Raw genomic sequence first — 19501 nt, forward strand, 5'->3', positions numbered from 1 at the left:
TAAGCAAGAGGCTAAGCCAGAGAAAACACTGGCTACTCCCTGATTAATGTTCCACCATAGGACAGCACCAATGGGGGATCAAGGAGACAAGATGTAGGGATTGTCTCACTGCTAAGAGAGCTCTGAACAAATGGCTTCTGCATTTTACAAAGTCAGAGAGCATAGGGAAGATTGAAAGGACACTTATGACTGGAAAAGTACTGAGCCAAAGTGGAGAAAAAGTGTCTTCAAAATTCTTTCTCTTCTCCCCCTGATAAGGAGATCTCAGAAGTAGCACTTGAAGAAGGCATTGGCTGAAGTCCCCAGAACAAGGGTCCTCTGAGTGGAGCTACCTAGGAATGCCTCCTGAGTGGAAGAGGCTAGGAATACAGCTGTATGTAACAGCACATCCAGCTAGGGACCCTGAGCCCTGAATGCAACTCCCTTTAGGGATTGCACTGCACTGCTTATGCACCAAGTCTGCTGTGGGGAGAGCGCTTAAAGTCTTTTTAATTTTCTGTGATTGGGCCTGAAAAATCACACATAGTTTAGTAACAAGGAGCTGGTCTTCTTAGACATTAAAAAAAAAAAAAAAAAAGCAAACCTAAAACAAGAAGAAGAAAGGAAATGATAAAGGTAAGAGAATGTCAATTAAAATTAAAACAGGCAAACAATAGAGAATCAATTGATTAAAGTTTGGTTCTTTAAAAGGATCTATTAAATTGACAAACTGTTAGCAAGTGTAACAATAAAAAAAGAGAGAAAGAAAACACACCAATCACCATTACCAGAAATGAAACTGGTGATATTTCTAAAGATTCTAGAGACCTAAAAATAATAAGTAGGGAATACTATCAAGAATTCTATACACATGATTTTGACAATTTAGGTGAAATGAACCAACTCCTCAAAATCTAACTCAAGCTATCACAGCTCACCAAAACTGAAATAATTTGTATAGTTTTTAAACTATCAATAAAACTGAATTTATAATGAAAAAAATTTTATAGGATTAAAAAAAAAACTCTTGAACTTTATGGTTTTATGGTTTTATAAGGCCAAGTATACCAAATATTTCAACTATAACACTAATTTTAAGATAAATCTTTTCTTGTAAAGAGAATAAGAGGTAGCACTTCCCAACTTACCTTATTGAAACAATACTTTACTGGTAGCAAAACCAGACAGACAGCACAAACAAAGAAAAACACACACCAATATTTCTCCTGAGCTCATGTTCAAAATTTCTCAACAAAATATTAGGAAACCAAATCCAACATGTGTGAGAAATACAATGAATGTGACCAGCTGACTTTTATTCCTAGTATTTAAACCTGGTTCAAGCACTCAAAAATCAAGCAATGCAATCCCACATATCAGCAAGCTAAAGAAAAAATATTTAATGATATTAATTAGTGAACAAGAGCATATTTTACAAGATCTAACAACCATTTATGATTTTTAAATTCTCAGCAAACTATAAGTAAAGGGGAAACATCCTAAACTTAATGAAGATCATCTGTGGAAAAAATACAACTTATATCATATTTAATGGTGAAAGACTGAATGTACTTCCCCTTGAATTGAAAACAAGGCAAGGATCCCTCCTTTCACCATTGTAGTTTAACACAAAATTGGGAGTTCCAAATGGCACAAGACAGGAAAGGGAAATGAAAGACAAATGAAATTAAGCTGTTTCTGTTTGCAGATGACAAGACGGTCTATACAGAAAATCCAAATGACTCTACAAACAAACAAAATTGAAACTAATAACCGAGTTCAAAAAATTGGAGAAGGAGATGAGCCATGAGAGATTATGGACTCTGAGAAACAAACTGAGGGTTTTGGAGGGGAGGGGGGTGGGAGGTTGGATGAACCTGGTGGTGGGTATTATGAAGGGCATGTATTGCATGGAGCACTGGGTGTGGTGCATAAACAATGAATTCTGGAACACTGAAATGAAATTAAAAAAATTTAAAAAAGTTTTTAGAGCACAAGATTAACATATAAAAATTAACTATGTTTTGCTGAAGTTCTCAGTTTTTTTTTGTCGTTGTTCTTTGTTTTTTGTTTTTTGTTTTGCTTTTATTACTCTAGCCTAAGGAAGTATACTTAGAAAGGAGTTGCTATGGCCAGTGTCAATAAAGTTACTGCCTATGTTCCTCTCTAGGATTTTGATGGTATCCTGTCTCCTGTTTAGGTCTTTCATCAATTTTGAATTTATTTTTATCTATGTGTAAGAAAGTTCTTATACATTCTTACAGATAATTCTTTTGAAGGTTGCTGTCCAGTTTTCTCAGTACCATTTGCTGAAGAGACTATCTTATTTCACTGGATATTGTTTCCTGCTTTGTTGAAAATTAATAGACCATATATTTGTGAGTTTATTTCTGGGTTTTCTATTCTGTTCTATTGATCTATGTGTCTACCATACTGTTTTGATGACTACAACTTGAAGTCTGGAATTGTGATGTGTCCAGATTTGCTTTTCTTTTACTACTTTTCTTTGGTTATTCAGGGTCCTTTGTGGTTCCATACAATGGGAAATATATCAGAGAAGTACCAATACCATATGATTTTACTCATACATGGAATTTAAGAAATAAAGTAAAGAAGCAAAGGGAAAAAAAGAGTGGCAAAGGAAGAAACACACTCTTAACTATAGAAAACTCTTGGAGGAAAAGGCACGATGATGGAGGAGTGGGGGACTCTGTTTCAACTGGTCCCCTGAATTGAGCTAGTTAGCTCCCAAGCCATTCTGAACACCATGAAATCAGCCTGAGATGTAAGATCATAACTCTTGATCTATATGGGGGCAGAGGATACATAAAATGCTTCTGCATTGTACAAACCTGGAGAATGAAACAAGCATTTGTGTCCTAGAGGCAGAGAATACCCCTCCCAAAATCAAGAAGAACAGACCAACCATCCTGACATGTAATAATAAAATTTGCAAATCTTAAAACCAGGGAATACGTCCTAAGAGCAGTTAGGGGGAAGAGATTCCCTATGTACAAAGGGAGGAACATCAGAATAACATCAGATTTGTCCACAGAGAACTGGCAAGCCAAAAATGGCTGGCAAGATATATTTAGGGTACTAAATTAGAACATGCAGCCAAGAATACTGTATCTGGCAAGGCTGTCATTCAGAACAGATAGAGAGTAAAGTTTCCAGTACCAGTAGAAACTGTAAGAATATGTGACCACCAAGCCAGTCCTGCAAGAAATACTAAGGGGGGATTCTATAAAAGAAGTAAGACCCCAAGAATAATATGGACCAGAAATATACAGAGACAATCCATAAAAACAGGGACTGTACAAACAGTAGGATGCCAATAAACACATATCTCTCAAAAGTAACCATAAATGTGAATGGCCTAAATGCTCCTATAGAATATCATAGGGTTGCAGATTGGATACAAAGACAGGACCCATCCATATGCTATCTACAAGAGACTCATTTTGAACCTAAAGTCACCTTCAGACTGAAAGTGAGGGGATGGAGAACAATTTTTCATGATAATGGACCTCAAAAGAAAGCTGGGGTAGCAATTAATATATCAGACAAACTAGAATTTAAACCAACTCTGTAATAACAGATTCAGAGGAACACTATACCATTATTAAAGTGTCTATCCAACAAGAAAATCTACCAATTATCTGTGCTCCCAAAATGGGAGCAGCCAACTACATAAGCCATCTGTTAACAAAAATAATCAGATTGGCAATAAAACATTGATAGTCATAGATTTTAACACTTCACTCTCAGCACTGGACAGGTCATCTAAACAGAAGATCAAAGAAGAAAGATCTTTGAATGACATATTGGAGCAGATGGACTTCATAGATATATACAGAACATTCCACTGTAAAACAAGAGAATACTCATTCTTTTCAAATGCACATGGAACTTTCTCCAAAATAGACCACATACTGGGTCACAAATCCAGTCTTAGCCAATACGAAAAGACTGAGAACAACTTGCATGATATTCAAACCACAATGACTTGAAACTAAAACTCAATCAAAAGAAAAAATTTGGAATGAACTCAAACACTTGAAAGTTAAAGAGCATCATGCAAAAGAATGATTGAGTTAACAAGAAAATTAATTCATGGAAACAAATGAGAATGAATGCATGTTGATCCAAAACCTATGGGATACTGCAAAGGCAGTCCTAAGGGGAAATATATAGCCATCCAAGTCTTTCTAAAATGAAAAAGTAGAAAACTCCTAAATGCACAAGCTAACCCTACACCTAAAGGATCTGGAGAAAGAATAGCAAATAAAAACTTAAATCAAACAGGAGAAGAGAAATAATAACAATGAGTGCAGATGTCCATGAAATAAGAACCAGGAAAACAGTAGAACAGATCAATGAAACTAGAAGTTGGTTCTTTGAAAGAATTAATAAGATTGGTAAGCCACTGGCCAAACTCATTCAAAAGAAAAAAAGACCCAAATTAATAAAATCATGAATGAAAGGAGAGAGATGAAGGAAATAGAAAAAAAAAATTATTAGAAGCTATTACCAGTGGGCTCTGGGTGGCTCAGTGGGTTAAAGCCTCTGCCTTTGGCTCAGGTTATGATCCCAGGGTCCTGGAATGGAGCTCTGCATTGGGGTCTCTGCTTAGCAGAAAGCCTGCTTCCTCCTCTCTCTCTCTCTCTACCTGCCTCTCTTCCTACTTGTGATCTCTGTCTGTCAAAGAAATAAATAAAATCTTTAGGGAAAAAAAAAGAAGAAGAAGAAGCTATTACCAGCAACTGTATGCCAACAAATTAAGCAAACTGGAAGAAATGTATTTCTTCTCAGAAACTTAGAAACTACCAAGACTGAAACAGGAAGAAATAGACAATTTGAATAGACCAATGACCAGTGATGAAATTGAAGCAGTAATCCAAAAACCTTCCAAAAAAACAAAAGTCTAGGGCCAGATGGCTTCCTGGGGGAATCTACCAAACATTCAAAAAAGAAATAATACCTATTCTATTGAAGCTGTTCCAAAAAAACAGAAACAGAAAGAAAAATTCCAAACTCCTTCTATGAGGTCAGCATTACTCTGAACCCAAAGCCAGGCCAAGACCCCATCAAAAAGGATAATTAAAGACCAATATCCCTGATGAACATAGATGCCAAAATACTCAACCAGATCCTAGCTAATATGATTCAACAGTACAGTAAAAATATTATTCACCATGACCAGGTGGGATTTATGCCTGGGATGCAAGGGTGGTTCAACATTTGCAAATCAATCAGTGTGGTAAAGCACATCAATAAAAGAAAAGACAAAAACCAGATGATCTCAATTGATATAGAAAGCATTTGACAAAATATAGCATCCTTTCCTGACTAAACTCTTCAGAGTATAAAGATAGAGGGAACATTCCTCAATATCATAAAAACCATCTATGAAAAACTTGCAGTGAATATCATTCTCAATGGGGAAAAGCTGAGAGCTTTTCCCTTAAGGCCAGGAACAGGACAGGGATGCCCACTTTCACCACCACTGTTCAACATAGTACTAGAAGTCTTAGCCTCAGCAATCAGACAACAAAAAATAAAATGCATCCAAATTGGCAAAGAAGAAGTCAAACTCTCCCTCTTCTCAGATGACATGATACTTTATGTGGAAAACCCAAAATTCTCTACTCCCAAATTACTAGAACTCATATAGCAATTCAGCAATGGGGCAGGATACAAAATCAATGCACAGAAATCAGTTGCTTTTCTCTACACTAACAACATAACTGTACAAAGGGAAATTAAGGAATCAATTCCATTCACAAAGCAACAAAAACCATAAGATACCTAGGAACTAATATAACTAAAGAGGTAAATGATCTGTACTCCAGAAACTACAGAACACTTATGAAAGAAATTGAGGAAAACACAAAAAGATAGAAAAAAATATTCCATGTTCATGTATTGGAAGAATAAACATTATTAAAATATCTATCTTCCCTAGAGCTATTTACACTTTCAATGTCATTCCTATTAAAATTCCATTGGCATTTTTCAAAAATCTGGGAAAAAAAATCCTAAAATTTGTGTGGATCCAGAAAAGACCCAAAGTCACCAAGGAAATGTGGAAAAACAGGAACAAAGCTGGAGACATCACATGTCCTGACTTCAAGCTATATTACAAAGCTTTCATCACCAAGACAGCATAGTATTGGCACAAAAACAGACACATAGACTAATGAAACAGAATAGAGACTCCATAAATGGACCTTCAACTCTGTCGTCTACTAAACTTTGACAAATCAGGGAAAAATATCAATGGAAAAAAAGACACTCTTGGGGCACCTGGGTGGTTCAGGCATAAAGTGTCTGCCTTCGGCTCAGGTCATGATCTTGGGGTCCTGGGATCAAGCCCTTAATCAGGCTCCCTGCTCAGTGGGAAGCCTGCTTCTCCCCTTCCCACTCCCCTGATTTGTGTTTCCTCTATCACTCTCTCTTTCTCTCTCTCTGTCAAATAAATAAATAAATAAAATTTTCCCCAAAAAGTAGTATTAAGACAAAAGACACTCTTCAGTAAATGGTGCTGGCAAAATTAGATAGCTACATACAGAAGAATGAAACTCAACCATTCCCTAGACCATACATGAAGATAAACTCAAAATGGATGAAAGACCTCAATGTGAGATAGGAATCCATCAAAATCCTAGAGGAGAACATAGGCAGTAACTTCTTTGACATCGCCCACAGCAACTTCTTTCAAGACATGTGTCCAAAGGCAAGGGAAACAAAAGCAAAAATGAACTTTTGGAACTTCATCAAGATAAAAAGCTTCTGCACAGCAAAGGAAATAGTCAACAAAACAAAGAGGCAGCCCACAAAATGAAAGAAGATATTTGAAAGTGGCATTGCAGATAAAGGGCTGACATCCGAAATCTATAAAGGACCTCTCAAATTCAACACTCAAAAAAAACTAATAACCCCATCAAAAAAAAATGGGCAGGAGACATGAACAGACACTTTTCTAAAAAAGACAAACAAATGGCTAACAGACACATGAAAAAATGTTCAATATCACTAGCCATCAAGGAAATACAAATCGAAACCACAATGAGATACCATCTTATACCAGTTAGAATGGCCAAAATTAACAAAATAGGAAACAACAAATGTTGGTGAGGATATGAAGAAAGGGGAAACCTCTTACACTGTTGGTGGGAATGCAAATTGCTACAGCCACTCTGGAAAACAGTATGGAGTTTCTCAAGATGTTGAGAATAGAATTACCCTAAGATCCAGCAATTGCACTACTGGGCATTTACCCCAAGGATACAGATATAGTGATAAGAAGGGATGCAGTCTCCGCAATGTTCATAGCAGCAATGCCCACAATAGCCAAACTGGAAGTAACCAAGATGCCCCTCCACAGATGAATGGATAAAGAAGATGTGGTACAAATACACAATGGACTATTATTCAGCCATAAGAAAGGATGAATACCCAACATTTGCAATGACATGGATGAAACTGTGGGGGATTAAGTGAAGTTGATCAAACAGAGAAAGACAATTATCATATGGTTTCACTCATATCTGGAACATAAGCAATAGAATGGAGGACCATAGAAGGAGGGAGGGAAATTCAAAGGGGGAGAAACCAGAGAAGGAGATGATCCATGAGAAACAATAGACCCTGAGAAACAACCTGGGGGTTTCAGAGAGGAGGAGTGTGGGGGGAAGGGATAACAGGGTGATGGGTATTGAGGAGGGTATGTGATGTGATGAGCACAGGGTGTTATACTTAACTAATTAATCATTGAACACTGCATCAAGGACTAATTATGTACTAAACAGTGACTAACAACATAATTTAAAAAAAGAAAACACACTGATGGTTACTATAGGGGAGATGGGTAGGGGATGAGTTAAATAGGTGATGGGGACTAAGAAGCATACTTGTTCTGGTGGCTCTGGGTGATATATGAAAATATTGGATCACTACATTGTGCACCTGAAATTAATAACAAACTGGAATTTAAATAAAAACTTGACAAAATTTAACTATATTTAATTATATGAAATTAACATATTGAAACTATAATTTAAAATACGATTTATAGTTGATTGAAGAAAGAAAGAAATATTTAGGTGTAAGTCTATCAAAACATAGGCAGGGCTTGTATCCTGAAAAGTGTAAAATGCTGATGAAGAAAAACAAACCGAATCAAAAATAGAGATGTCTTTGCTCATATCAAATAAACAAGATCATATCAAATAATTATACTTCATCAATATTAAAACTTTAACATCGTGAACAATGCCACTAAAAGGATAAAATACCAGCTATCAACTAAGTGAGAATATTTGCAAAGCACATACCTGGCAAAATATTTAGATCAAAAATATATGAAAAAACTCAACATTAAAGAAACAACCTATCTAATCAGACAATGGGCAAAAGATATATTAAAAATTTCACAAATTAAAAAGAGAGAACACTCATTGAACACTACCTCTCCAGACTGCTATTTTATTCTCAAGCCAAGCCAGACCCACATAGAAGCAACTATGTCTAAAGGATCCACAGTTGGCAATGATCTTTGCACCACCTATTCATGTAGGTTTTTTCCATCACAGGGAAGTGGAAATAATTGCTAATGATGAGGGAAATAGAACTACCCCAAGTTATGCCTCCTTTGAAACTGAATGATCGATCAGTGATGATGCCAAGAACCAGTGGCATATGACTTGTCCAAGGTCAAATAACTGATGTAAAAACCAAAATATCAACCTAGGAGGCCTGGCATTAAAATGTAGGTTCTTAACCACTGAACTACAGCTGCCTTATCATAGTTGCTCTAGAACTGTTTGTAACATTTTGGGCAAATCACTTAATCATAATTATTTCCTTATTTGTAAAATAAAAGAACTGATCTGTAGAAAAAAAAAAGAGCCAAGTGACAATGAACCCCACTGACACAGTTTTTGATGCCAAATGTCTGATTGGATGTAGGTTTGACAATGCTGTTGTCCACTCTGATTTGAAACACAGGCCCTTCAGAGTGTGAGTGATGATGGGAGGCACAAAGTTCAAGTAGAATACAAGGGAGAAAAAAAAATCCATCCAGAGGAGGTGTCCCCTGTGGTTTTGAAAAAGAGAAAAAAAATTGCAGAGGCTTACCTTGGGAAGTCTATTACCAATGCAGTTGTCACACTGCTTACTTTAATGACTCAGCATCAGGCTACCAAAGATGCTGGGATTACTGTTGTCTTAATGTACTTAGAATCACCAGTGAGCCAACTGCTGCTGCTATTGCTTATGAATTAGACAAAAAGTTGGAGCTGAAAGGAATGTGTTGATTTTTGACTTAGGATATGACACTTTTGATATGTCAATCTTCACTGTTAAAGATGGGATCTCTGGAGACACCAACTTAGGTGGATAAGACTTTAATGACTTAATGGTCAACCATTTTATTGCAGAGTTCAAGTGCAACATAAGAAGGACATGGGAGAGAACAAGAAGGCAATCCAAAACCTCTGTGCTGCTTGCTTGCAAATATGCTAAGCATACACTTTCTTCCAGCACTCAGGCCAGGATTGAGATTGATTACCTGTACAAAGGAATCAACTTCTCTACCTCATTATTCATGCCTGATCTGAAAGATTAAATGCTGACTTATTCCATGACACCCTGCACCCTATAGAGAAAGCTCTTCAGGATGCCAAGCTATACGTACATCAGATCCACAATATTGTCCTGGTGGGTGGTCCTACTCATATCCCTAAGATTCAGGAACTTCTGTATGACTTCTTCAATGGAAAGGAACTGAGTAAGAGCATCAACCCTGATGAGGTTACTGCTAATGATGCAGCTATCCATCATCGTGTCTGGAGACAAATTTGAAAATGTTAAATATTTGCTGCTCTTGGATGTCACTCAATTTTCTCTTGGCTTTGAAACTGCTGGGTAAGTCATGACTGTATTTATCCAGTACTATACTACCATTCTTACCAAACAGATGCAAACCTTGACAACCTTCTCTGACAACCAGCCTGGTGTACTCATTCAGGTTTATGAAGGTGAGTATGCCATGACCAAGGATAACAACCTATCTGGCAAGGCATTCCTCAGGCTGAAGTCACTTTTGATATTGATACTAAATGCATCCTCAATGTCTCTGCTATCGATAGGAGTACAGGAAAAGAGAACAAGATTACCATTATTAACTACAAGGACCACATGAGCAAAGAAGATATTGAGCAATGATTGAGGAAACTGAGAAGAAAAAGCTGAAAATTAGAAGCAGCAGGACAAGGAGTCCTCCAAGAATTCACTTGAATCTTATACATGCAACATAAAAGCAGATGTTGAAGATGAAAAACTTCAGGGCAAAAACAATGATGAAGACAAACAAAAGATTCTTGACAAGTGTAATGAAATCATCAACTGGCCTGATAAGACCCAGACTTCAGAGAAGGAAGAATTTGAATATGAGCAGAAAGAGTTGAATAAAGTCTTCAACCCCATTATTACCAGTCTGTACCAGAGTGCAGAAGACATGTTAGGAGGAATGCCTGGGGACTTCCCTGGTGGCAGAGTTCCTTCATCTGGTGGTGCCTCCCCTGGACCCACCACTGAAGGGGGTGAATAAACCAATCTGAGAATAGGTCTAACATTTTTCCACACAAAACATTTGAAGGACCCAAATTTGTAGCAAATTCTATAGCAGTTTTAAAATCAAGCTGCTATAGAAAATAAACTGGACATTCTTGATATTTTAAAATGGAATATGTGCACAGGGTAAGGAAATAAAATTGTACTTCATAAAAACTGTATTATAAGTTGAAATGCAATGTCTTAAATAAAACTGTATTTAAAATTGAAAAACAAAAAAGAAAACACAAGCATTGATAGAAGGTGAAAAATAACTACCAAAATTCAACATACATTTCTGAAAAGAGCAACAAACCATAAACTACAGGTATGCCAGGAATAAACTGATAAACATTTTCTCCAAGAAATCTAAGGAAACATCATAACTAGCAACCAAATACCAGGTAATTCCCATGAGACAGTTTTAAGATAAGAATTTGTTTTTCTACTCATTCATTCATTGCTATTAATTCTTATTGTACTGAAAACTCTTGCTAATAGTTTCAGACAACTAATAAAAATTTAATATTAGAAAGAAAAAATCAAAACTGTCCTTTCTTGCAGATAGTAAGTTACTTTATTTGAAACATACAAAGTATTCAGTTGAAAAAATTAATGAACTAACAAGATTTCATTTAAAGAGTTTAAATCAAATTAAAACAAAGTCTAAATCAAAATTAACCAAAAATAATAATGAATCTTATTCTGTAGAACAAACCAACTATAAATTTCTCTAGAAAAAAAAAATATTCCCCATTCACACTAATGAAAAAAATGTGAAAAACAAATCTCACACATAGATCAAGGGAATAAAAAAATACCAAATATTAAAAATATGAACAAACAGGGGAAGGAGTCAAGATGGCGGAGAAGTAGCAGGCTGAGATTACTTCAGGTAGCGGGATATCAGCTAGATAGCTTATCTAAAGATTGCAAACACCTACAAATCCAATGGGAGATTGAAGAGAAGAAGAACAGCACTTCTAGAAACAGAAAATCAGCCACTTTCTGAAAGGTAGGACTGGCGGAGAAGTGAATCCAAAGCGACAGGAAGATAGACCGCGGGGGGAGGGGCCGGCTCCGGGCAAGCAGCGGAGCAACAGAGCACAAAATCAGGATTTTTAAAAGTCTGGTCCGCTGAGGGACATCACTCCAGAGGCTTAACCAGGGTGAAGCGCACGCGGGGTCAGCGTGGCCTTAGGTCCCGCAGGGTCACAGAAGGATCGAGGGTGTCTGAGTGTCGCAGAGCTTACAGGTGTTAGAACGGGGAAGCTGGCTACAGAGACAGAGCCGAGGAGTGAGCTCTAAACTCGGGGTTACCTTGAAGCGCTCGCAGGATCGGTCAGCTCGGAATGTGGCTGGAGGCCAGGGTGACGGGAGCAATTGGTCAGTGTTCTCTGAGGGTGCACTGAAGAGTAGGGCCAGAGACTGGGAGGCTGCCATCTTCATTCCCGTCCTCCGGAACTCTACGGAGTGTGCTCAGGGAACAAAAGCTCCCGAAAGCAAACCGAAGCGGATTACTCAGCCCCGTCCCTGGTAAGGGCGGTGCAACTCCGCCTGGGGCAAAGACACTTGAGAATCACTACAACAGGCCCCTCCCCGCAGAAGATCAACAAGAAACCCAGCCACGACCAAGTTCACCTACCAAGGAGTGCAGTTTCAATACCAAGGAGAGCAGCGGAATTCCAGAGGAGGAGAAAACAAAGCACAGAACTCATGGCTTTCTCCCCATGATTCTTTAGCCTTGCAGTTAATTTAATTTTTTTTTCTTTTTCAATTTTTTTTCTCTTCTTCTGCTAATTTTTTTTAACTTTTACCCTTTTCTTTTTTAACGTTTTTTAACTAGTTTATCTAATATATATATATTTTTTTCCTTTTCATATTTTTTCATTATTGGTTTTCTTTTTTTATTTGTTTCTTTTTTTTTTTTTCTTTCTGAACCTCTTTTTATCTCCTTTCCCCCCCGCCCCTCACGATTAGGGATCTCTTCTGATTTGGCTAAAGCATATTTTCCTGGGGTTTAGTATTTTACTTGTTCCTTCATATACTCTTATCTGGACAAAATGACAAGGCGGAAAAATTCACCACAAAAAAAAGAACAAGAGGCAGTACCAAAGGCTAGGGACCTAATCAATACAGACATTGGTAATATGTCAGATCTAGAGTTCAGAATGATGATTCTCAAGGTTCTAGCCGGGCTCGAAAAAGGCATGGAAGATATTAGAGAAACCCTCTCGGGAGATATAAAAGCCCTTTCTGGAGAAATAAAAGAACTAAAATCTAATTAAGTTGAAATTAAAAAAAGCTATTAATGAGGTGCAATCAAAAATGGAGGCTCTCACTGCTAGGATAAATGAGGCAGAAGAAAGAATTACCGATATAGAAGACAAAATGACAGAGAAAAAGAAGCTGAGCAAAAGAGGGACAAACAGCTACTGGACCACGAAGGCAGAATTCGAGAGATAAGTGACACCATTAGATGAAACAACATTAGAATAATTGGGATTCCAGAAGAAGAAGAAAGAGAGAGGGGAGCAGAAGGTATATTGGAGAGAATTATTGGAGAGAATTTCCCCAATATGGCAAAGGGAACAAACATAAAAATCCAGGAGGTGCAGAGAACCCCCTCAAAATCAATAAGAATAGGTCCATACCCCGTCACCTAATAGTAAAATTTTCAAGTCTTAGTGACAAAGAGAAAATCCTGAAAACAGCCCGGGAAAAGAAGTCTGTAATATACAATGGTAAAAATATTAGATTGGCAGCAGACTTATCCACAGAGACCTGGCAGGCCAGAAAGAGCTGGCATGATATATTCAGAGTACTAAACGAGAAAAACATGCAGCCAAGATAATATATCCAGCTAGGCTATCATTGAAAATAGAAGGAGAGATTAAAAGCTTCCAGGACAAACAAAAACTGAAAGAATTTGCAAACACCAAACCAGCTCTACAGGAAATATTGAAAGGGGCCCTCTAAGCAAAGAGAGAGCCTAAAAGTAGTAGATCAGAAAGGAACAGAAACAATATACAATAACAGTCACCTTAAAAGCAATACAATGGCACTAAATTCATATCGCTCAATAGTTACCCTGAATGTAAATGGGCTAAATGCCCCAATCAAAAGACACAGGGTATCAGAATGGATAAAAAAACAAAACCCATCTATATGTTGCCTACAAGAAACTCATTTTAAACCCAAAGACACCTTCAGATTTAAAGTGAGGGGGTTGAAAAGAATTTACCATGCTAATGGACATCAGAAGAAAGCAGGAGTGGCAATCCTTATATCAGATCAGATTTTAAGCCAAAGACTATAATAAGAGATGAAGAAGGAAACTATATCATACTCAAAGGATCTGTCCAACAAGAAGATCTAACAGTTGTAAATATCTATGCCCCTAACGTGGGAGCAGCCAACTATATAAACCAATTAATAACAAAATCAAAGAAACACATCAACAATAATACAATAATAGTAGGGGACTTTAACACTCCCCTCACTGAAATGGACAGATCATCCAAGCAATAGATCAACAAGGAAATATAGGCCTTAAATGACACACTGGACCAGATGGACATCACAGATATATTCAGAACATTTCATCCCAAAGCAACAGAATACACATTCTTCTCTACTGCACATGGAACATTCTCCAGAATAGATCACATCCTCGGTCCTAAATCAGGTCGCAACTGGTATCAAAAGATTGGGATCATTCCCTGCATATTTTCAGACCAAAATGCTCTGAAGCTAGAACTCAATCACCAGAGGAAATTTGGAAAGAACCCAAATACATGGAGACTAAACAGCATCCTTCTAAAGAATGAATGGGTCAACCAGGAAATTCAAGAAGAATTGAAAAAATTCATGGAAACAAATGATAATGAAAATACAACGGTTCCAAATCTGTGGGACACAACAAAGGCAGTCCTGAGAGGAAAATATATAGCGGTACAAGCCTTTCTCAAGAAACAAGAAAGGTCTCAGGTACACAACCTAACCCTACACCTACAGGAGCTGGAGAAAGAACAAGAAAGAAACCCTAAACCCAGCAGGAGAAGAGAAATCATAAAGATCAGAACAGAAATCAATGAAATAGAAACCAAAAAAAAATAATAGAACAAATCAACGAAACTAGGAGCTGGTTCTTTGAAAGAATTAATAAGATTGATAAACCCCTGGCCAGACTTATCAAAAAGAAAAGATAAAGGACCCAAATAAATAAAATTGTGAATGAAAGAGGAGAGATCACAACTAACACCAAAGAAATACAGACAATCATAAGAACATATTATGAGCAACTCTATGCCAACAAATTTGACAATGTGGAAGAAAGGATGCATTCCTAGAGACATATAAACTACCACAACTGAACCAGGAAGAAATAGAAAGCCCGAACAGACCCATAACCAGTAAGGAGATTGAAACAGTCATCAAAAATCTCCAAACAAACAAAAGCCCAGGGCCAGACGGCTTCCCGGGGGAATTCTACCAAACATTTAAGGAAGAACTAATTCCTATTCTCCTGAAACTGTTCCAAAAAGTAGAAATGGAAGGAAAACTTCCAAACTCATTTTATGAGGCCAGCATCACCTTGATCCCAAAACCAGACAAGGATCCCATCAAAAAAGAGAACTACAGACCAATATCCTTGATGAACACAGATGCAAAAATTCTCACCAAAATACTAGCCAATAGGATTCAACAGTACATTAAAAGGATTATTCACCACGACCATGTGGGATTTATTCCAGGGCTGCAAGTTTGGTTCAACATCCGCAAATCAATCAATGTGATACAACACATTAATAAAAGAAAGAACAGGAACCATATGATATTCTCCATAGATGCTGAACAAGCATTTGACAAAGTACAGCATCCCTTCCTGATCAAAACTCTTCAAAGTATAGGGATAGAGGGCACATACCTCAATATTATCAAAGCTATCTATGAAAAACCCATCGCAAATATCATTCTCAATGGACAAAAACTGAAAGCATTTCCGCTATGGTCAGGAACACAGCAGGGATGTCCGTTATCACCACTGCTATTCAATATAGTACTAGAAGTCCTAGCCTCAGCAATCAGTCAACAAAAAGACATTAAAGGCATCCAAATTGGCAAAGAAGAAGTCATACTATCACTCTTCACAGATGATATGATACTATATGTGGAAAACCCAAAAGACTCCACTCCAAAACTGCTAGGACTTGTACAGGAATTCAGTAAAGTGTCAGGATATAAAATCAATGCACAGAAATCAGTTACATTTCTCTACACGAACAGCAAGACAGAAGAAAGAGAAATTAAGGAGTCAATCCCATTTACAATTGCACCCAAAACTATGAGATACCTAGGAATAAACCTAACCAAAGAGACTAAGAATCTATACACAGAAAACTATAAAGTACTCATGAAAGAAATTGAGGAAGACACAAAGAAATGGAAAAATGTTCCATGCTCCTGGATTGGAAGAATGAATATTGTGAAAATGTCTATGCTACCTAAAGCAATCTACACATTTAATGCAATTCCTATCAAAGTACCATCCATTTTTTTCAAAGAAATGGAACAAATAATCCTAAAATTTATATGGAAGCAAAAAAGACCTCGAAAGCCAAAGGAATATTGAAAAAGAAAGCCAAAGTTGGTGGCATCACAATTCCAGACTTCAAGCTCTACTACAAAGCTGTCATCATCAAGACAGCATGGTACTGGCACAAAAACAGACACATAGATCAATGGAACAGAATAGAGAGCCCAGAAATAGACCCTCAACTCTATGGCCAACTCATCTTCGACAAAGCAGGAAAGAATGTCCAATGGAAAAAAGACAGCCTCTTCAATAAATGGTGTTGGGAAAATTGGACAGCCACATGCAGAAAAATGAAATTGGATCATTTCCTTACACCGCACATGAAAATAGACTCAAAATGGATGAAGGACCTCAATGTGAGAAAGGAATCCATCCAAATCCTTGAGGAGAACACAGGCAGCAACCTCTTCGACCTCAGCCGCAGCAACATCCTCCTAGGAACATCGCCAAAGGCAAGGGAAGCAAGGGCAAAAATGAACTATTGGGATTTTTTCAAGATCAAAAGCTCTTGCATAGCAAAGGAAACATTGAACAAAACCAAAAGACAACTGACAGAATGGGAGAAGATATTTGCAAACGACATATCAGATAAAGGGCTAGTGTCCAGAATCTATAAAGAACTTTGCAAACTCAACACCCAAAGAACAAATAATCCAATCAAGAAATGGGCAGAAGACATGAACAGACATTTCTGCAAAGAAGACATCCAGATGGCCAACAGACACATGAAAAAGTGCTCCATATCACTCGGCATCAGGGAAATACAAATCAAAACCACAATGAGATACCACCTCACACCAGTCAGAATGGCTAAAATTAACAAGTCAGGAAATGACAGATGCTGGCGAGGATGCGGAGAAAGGGGAACCCTCCTACACTGTTGGTGGGAATGCAAGCTGGTGCAACCACTCTGGAAAACAGCATGGAGGTTCCTCAAAATGTTGAAAATAGAACTACCCTATGACCCAGCAATTGCACTGCTAGGTATTTACCCTAAAGATACAAACGTAGTGATCCAAAGGGGCACATGCACCCGAATGTTTATAGGAGCAATGTCTACAATAGCCAAACTATGGAAAGAACGTAGATGTCCATCAACAGACGAATGGATAAAGAAGATGTGGTATATATACACAATGGAATACTATGCAGCCATCAAAAGAAATGAAATCTTGCCATTTGCGACAACGTGGATGGAACCAGAGGGTATCATGCTTAGCGAAATAAGTCAATCGGAGAAAGACAACTATCAAATGATCTCCCTGATATGAGGGAGAGGAGATGCAACGTGGGGGTTAAGGGGGTAGGAGAAGAGTAAATGAATCAAGATGGGATTGGGAGGGAGATAAACCATAAGTGACTCTTAATCTCACAAAACAAACTGAGGGTTGCTGGGGGAGGGGGATTGTGTGGGGGGTGGGGTTATTATGGACATTGGGGAGGGTATGTGCTATGTTGAGTGCTGTGAAGTGTGTAAACCTGGCGATTCACAGACCTGTACCCCTGGGGAAAAAAATATATGTTTATAAAAAATAAAATTAAAAAATATATATATGAACAAACAGAAAGCCATACTATGATTTTGGCTAGGTAAGCTCTACATTATGAAAATATTAGTTCTTCTCCATTAACCTACACATTCAGAAATTCTTAAGCAGACTTTCAGTTTCAAATAGTAGACTAAGTACATGCATTTACATCTTTTCCTCTTAGGGCACCTGGGTGGCTCACTCGGTTAAGTGTCTGCCTTTGGCTTAGTTCATGATCCCAGGGTCCTGGGATTAATACCCTGTTGTTCTTTCTCATCAGATGGTAACCTGCTTCTCCCTCTCTTTATGTCCCTACCCTGCTGGTGCTCTCTCTCTCTGTCAAATGAATAAAATATTTTAAAAACATATTCACTAATACATATATGTATATATGAAATCTTGAAAAAAAATATATATCTCACAGATAAAAGTTTATATATATATAACTTTTATAATACATATATACATATACATGTATATATACACACATATTAACTTTTATAATACATATATACATATATATGTATATATACACACACACATATGTGTGTATATATACATGTATATGTATATATGTATTATAAAAGTTATATATATATATGACTAGATGTTCACATGAAATAATTAGTTATCAGAGAAATGAAAGAAAAACAAAACAAAACAAAATACTTTGTGGTATATCACTACACACTTACTAGAATAATCAGAATTAAATAATTTAATGTTGGGAGCGGGGTAAATGAATCTCTCATACACTGCTTTCCAGATTGTATTTTTTTCCTTAAAAATCATTGACACAACTTTTACGTTTTAATAATATCACATTTTCTCCAAAACATTAACTGGAAGTGTAATGAGAATTTCCCATTCTTGCTCACAGATAATTAGGAAAACTCATTAACTAATAATTTTTCCATGACTTCTCATTCCAGAATTGAAGGTTTCCCCCCTCCCTGCCTTTCAGGTTCTTATAATGTATCTCTTTCTCTCAGATTCTTTCTTTTAAAAAAAATATTTTATATATTTATTTGACAGAGAGACACAGTGAGAGAGGGAACACAAGCAGGGGGGAGTGGGAGAGGGAGAAGAAGGCTTCCCACCAAGCAGGGAGTCAGACATGGGGCTTGATCCCAAGACCCTAGGATCATGACTGGAGCTGAAGGCAGATGCCTAATGACTGAGCCACCCAGGCGCCCCCCTCAGATTCTTTCTTAGCCTTGTTTTTTAAACCTCAAAAAATAATTTATGAAGTTTTTTACATATACATAATTTCAACATAGATCCATTTTAAATGTTCTCCCCTTTAAAAACATTTATTTATGTATTTATTTTTTAGTTCATTCATTCATTCATGGCGTTGAAGTACTCTTCTTATTTCTTTTTTTTTTAATTATGTTATGTTCATACAGTACATCATTAGTTTTTGATGTACTGCTCCTTGATTAATTGTTTGCATATAACACCCAGTGCTCCATGCAATACATACACTCCTTAATACCCATCATTGGGCTAATACATCTTCTCACCCTCCTCCCCTTTGAAACCTTCAGTTTGTTTCCTGGAGTCCATAGTCTCTCATGATTTGTCTCCCACTCTAATTCCCCTCCCTTCATTCTTCCTTTTCTTCTCCTAATGTCCTCCATGGTATTCCTTATGTTCCAAAAATAAGTGAAACCATATGATAATTGAATTTCTCTGCTTGACTTATTTGACTAATCTTCTTCAGTTCCATCCATGTTGATGCAAAAGTTGAAACCAGAAAAGATCCCAAATCATC

General features: G+C 37.2%; 1 pseudogene; it reads left to right on the forward strand.

The window, feature by feature from the left end:
* The first annotated feature begins 8507 nt into the window (after nucleotides 1-8507).
* On the forward strand, nucleotides 8508-10594 carry LOC116858390 (annotated as a pseudogene).
* Nucleotides 10595-19501: the final 8907 nt, after the last annotated feature.

Source organism: Lontra canadensis, unplaced genomic scaffold (assembly GCF_010015895.1).
Source record: "Lontra canadensis isolate GAN:19392208 unplaced genomic scaffold, GSC_riverotter_1.0 scaffold136, whole genome shotgun sequence".
NCBI classification, from domain to species: domain Eukaryota; kingdom Metazoa; phylum Chordata; class Mammalia; order Carnivora; family Mustelidae; genus Lontra; species Lontra canadensis.